Here is a 4,914-nt window from a genome sequence, read left to right on the forward strand (position 1 = left end):
AGTGCATTTGAGATGGCTAGGTTGGCACAGGATAGAACATCACTTAGAGCTCTTGTACATAGGGTTGCTACGAGTCGTAAGCGACTCGATGGCACATAACAACAACAACAACTTCAAGACATTTAACTTTGTGCTAATTTTATTTGTACATATGTGCATCACAAAAGGATTGTATTGCTTTTAATTTTGAACAAAATTTATCTTTATTAGTGTTCATTTTGTAAAAAAATTGTCTTCTAAGGAAATATGGAAGCTGATCCATGGAGGCAAATATTCTGAAGCTCTATCTGACGTATTTTGGCCATGTTGCAAGGGGGGTCAAGTCATTGGATAGGGACATTATGCTTGAAACAGAGGAGAGATAGTGCACGAGAGAAAGACCCTCAGTGAGATGGATTTTTCAGTGATTAGTGTACTGGAGCTAGGTGTGTAAGAGACAGTGAGATTGGCACAGGATAGGACAGGGTTTAGGGCTGTTGTACATATGGTTGTTATAAATTGCAAGTGACTTGAGGACACATCAGAACAATAAGGACACATAAGAAATTTAAGATATTCTGCTCTAGTATGTGTTTCTTAGTACATATTCTAGTGAAGATTAAGCAGACAGATTTTAAATATTGCCTCAAAATTTTCTAAATAAAAATTGGGAAGAACTGAGGAGAAATCTAGGGTATTTCATCCAACAATGTGATAAATAAAAATCACAGTGAACCCTGGAACAATCTAGAGGGAACAAGCCCTTTTATGAATGACAACTTACTCTTAAATATTTTCTCCTTGAATTTTTATAATAATGCTACCAAGAGAGTAGATGTAATTAAGTTTGAAATGAGATTTCTATTAGGAAACTTATGGCTGAGATTTAATATTTATTCCAGTTTTGTGGCATGAAACTCAGTCATATCCCAAGACTATTAAAGTGACTTCAATATTTGGCTATATAAAATCTCTACTCATAATCTTCTGAGATTTTGATAAAAAATGCAGTCTGGCATTTAGGCATAAAAGAAATTGGTGAAAAATTCAGAGTTCATTTTTAAAAGTACAACTAGATGAATTGAGCTTTTGACCTTCTTAGCTTATCTAGCAGGTTTTTAGACAATTAATACCATTAGTTGGACACTATTATAGGCTTGTCCATTCCAATATTTTGAACCATTTTGCAGCTTTATTATAATAGAAACAAATAATTTCACTTGTATACATAGTAATCCATCCTTTTTCACTTTCTTTTTTTTATTCTTTACTATTTTTCAATCTAAGTTGTTTAACTTGAAAACCACATTTAGGGAGACAGCTGGTCTTTGTAGAAGATTTTACACTTTAAGTATTTTCAATACAGTTTTGTGGTTGCTTAAACTAAAATATAAATAAAACCGAAAAAAGTGTTAAAAAAACATGCTTCACAAGTAAGTCATATATGCAGTGCCAATTCTTTTAAGCATTCAAATCTATATATTTGTCTATCTATCTATCTACCTACCTACCTACCTACCTATCTGTCTATCTATCTATCTATGCCAACTTACCAGAAGGATTGATATTTGTTTCTATTCCAAAGATAGGTCACCCAACAGAATGTGGGAAATTATTGATCAATATCATTAATATCACATGCAAGCAGGATTCTACAGAAAATTAGCCAAATACTACTGGTGCGACATGTCACAGAGAACTGCCAGATGTGCAGGCTGGATTTAGAAGAGGTTGTGGTACTAGGAATATTATAGCTAATGTTAGATGGATGTTGGCAGAAAGCAGAGAGTATGAGAGGAATGTCTATTTGTGTTTCATTGACTATGCAAAGGCTTTTTACTGTGTGCATCACAAGCAGCTGTGGCTGACTCTGAGAAGATCTGGGAGTAGAGGGCCATAATTCTCAGGACTGATTACTTTGTAACACTGGCTAAGGCTGAGGTGATGGGAAGTCAATATTGACAAGACTAAGAACATTGTAATACTGATCTAAAGCAATTAGGCTCATGGGTGAGATGCTTGCATAGACATTTTAGAAGCTGTCCTGACAATATTCTGCTTCTAATATGGCTTATAATCTTTGATTTCTCAATATGGTTATGTGTGGGCTGTGAGCTATAATATCAGATTTTGGATTCAGCAAATTAGTAAGTTTGGTGTTGATAGGAGTAGAAAGAAATATGGGGTTATGGGGCATATGTCTTACCTCATAGGAATTGGTTTCATGTTATTGATACTGCTGACAGGGATAATCCCCTTCTGTGAAGTTTTTCTTTCTCAACAGAAACCATGACAGCAAAAGACATTTGGGTGACGTATCTAGAAGGTTGAAAGAAAACAATTGTCAGTCAAGGATCCTGTTTCTAGAAAAGCTGCCCATCAAATATGAAGGAGAAATTAGGTCATTCGCAGAAAAGCAGTAACTTAAGTAACTTATGAAAATAAGACCAACTCTGCAAGAAATTATAAGGGAGATCTTTCACAGAGACACCAAATGAAAGCGCATAGATCACTGTAACCCAAAACAAAAGTAAAAGAAAAATAGCAAAATGGCAGTGAAAAATATCTGTCCTATCAATAATCATATTCAATGTGAATGGCTTGAAAGCACCAATTAATGGAAAAGTGTAGAAGAATGAAAAAAAAAGTCCATCAATATGTTGCCTACAAAAGACACCTCTAAGAAATTGGGGGGCGGAGAAATAGACTAAAAATCAAAGGTTGTAATAACACAGCAAGAAAAAGGCACCCACAAAAATGCAGGAGAGCAAAATTAATCTCTAATAAAATAGTCTTCAGGATGAAAACCACCATAAAAGGAAAGGTACTCTATAGTGATTAAAGAAATAATGTTGTTGTTATTGTTATGTGCCATCGAGTCAGAATTATTATGTTGGTCAATATCTACTCACGACTTGATAAACCTAGAAAATAAATAAAAGAAAGGTTAATAGATTTATACCAAGAAATATATAGCATCATGATGGTGTTAGGAGAATTAAACACATCAATCTCACCAAAGGGCAGGTCAACTCAGGCAAAAAACTTAACAAAGATAAAGAATATCTGAACAACACAATTATCCAACTCAGCTTTGTGGATGTATAAGGATATTGCACCCAACTAAAAGCCAATTTACTTTCTTGTCAAGTGAACATAGTATCTGAAACTGGTCATATAGGACACCAAACAAACCTCAATAACTTAAAAAAAATCAATAATACAAAGTATCTTTTCAGAGCACAATGCCATAAATTAGAAATTTATGACAAGAGATAAAATTTAAAAGATTACCCACGTTGAAGCTCAATCACACACACTGCTAAAACACAATTGGGCTACAGAAGAAATAGAAAGTGAAATAAAAGTTCTTTGTAACAAACGAAAATAAACCTCAAAACTTCTCCTATACAGCTAAGGCAGTAATCATGGGGCAGTTCATAGCAATAAGTAAACTTATAGAAAAGGAAGAATGAAAGGAAAGAAAGAAAGAAGAAAAATTAATGACCTAACCCAATGTCTCCATCAAATAGAAAAATAATAACAGTCTAAGCCCATAATCTCTGGAAAGGAAATTATAAGGATAACAGCTGAAATCAATTGGATAGAAAACAAAGAAACAACTGAAACCACCAAAACAGTTAGCAGCTGATTCTTTAAAAGGGTAAGTAAAATAACCACCAGCAAACTAACAAAAGAAATGAAAGAGAAGACACAAATAATTTCAATAAGAAGTGATATCACAACAGCACCAGGGGAAATTAAATACATAATAACAAAATGTTATGAAAAGGTATACTGTGATACATTTTAAAACTGAAAGGAAATGGATAAATCCCTAGAAATTCAGAACCTACCATGATTAACATGGAGAGATATACAACACTTGAACAGACTCATCAAAAAGGAAAAAAAATTGAGCTGGTTGTAAAAAGACTCTTCCACAGAAAAAGACCTGGCCTAGATGGTTTCATGGCTGAATTATACCAAACATTCAGAGATGAAATCTCACCAATTTTGCCCAAATTATTTTAAAAAATAGAAAAATAAGAAACACTCTCAGAGTCATAGTTCTATGAAATAAGCATAACCCTAACACTAAACCAGGCAAATATACTACCAAAACAGAAAACTACAGACCAGTATCTCTTATAAATATAGGTGCAAAAATCCTTAATCCTGGCCAGAACAATCCAAAAGTGTATTAAAAAAATAATTCGTCATGACCAAGTGGGGTTCATAACAGAATTACAAGGATGGTTCAACATAAGAAAAATGCAATTTATCACATTAACAAAACAAAGAACCACATGAATTTATAGATTGAGACAGAAAATGCCTTTGAAAAAGATCAAACATCTTTTTTCTCATTAAAACACTTAACAAAATAGAAATAGGAGGAAATGTCCCCAACAGAGTAAAATTATATATACACAAAACCAAGAGCCAACATCATTCTCAATGGAGAAAGACTAAAGACATTATTCTGGTGGACAGGTATCACACAAGATACCCATATTCTCCACTCCTATTCAACATTATATTGGAAGTACTAGCTAAGGAAACTCAACAGAAAAGGAAATAAGAGGCATCAAAATAGGCAAAGAGGTGGTGGGACTCGTGGTATATTCAGAGGGCATGACAGTGTATACAGAATACCCTAAAGACTTAACAACAACAAACCTTTTGGACCCACTAAATAAATTTAGTAGAGTTTCAGGTTATAAGATCGTTATACAAAAATCAATGGAATTCCTCTACACAGAGAATGAAACTAAGAAAGCTATACAATTTATAATGTTGATATTGTGTATGTTGAGTAGAAATCAACCCATAGCTGATCTTCTAGAAGCAGTTAATCATATTGAAGGAGATTTCCCATCCTTCTCCTGTAGAACACATGATGGATTCTAATAGAGTGTCTGAAGAATTTAA

Source organism: Elephantulus edwardii, unplaced genomic scaffold, assembly GCF_000299155.1.
Source record: "Elephantulus edwardii isolate Elephantulus edwardi_28Jun2011 unplaced genomic scaffold, EleEdw1.0 scaffold00364, whole genome shotgun sequence".
In the NCBI taxonomy this organism is placed as follows: domain Eukaryota; kingdom Metazoa; phylum Chordata; class Mammalia; order Macroscelidea; family Macroscelididae; genus Elephantulus; species Elephantulus edwardii.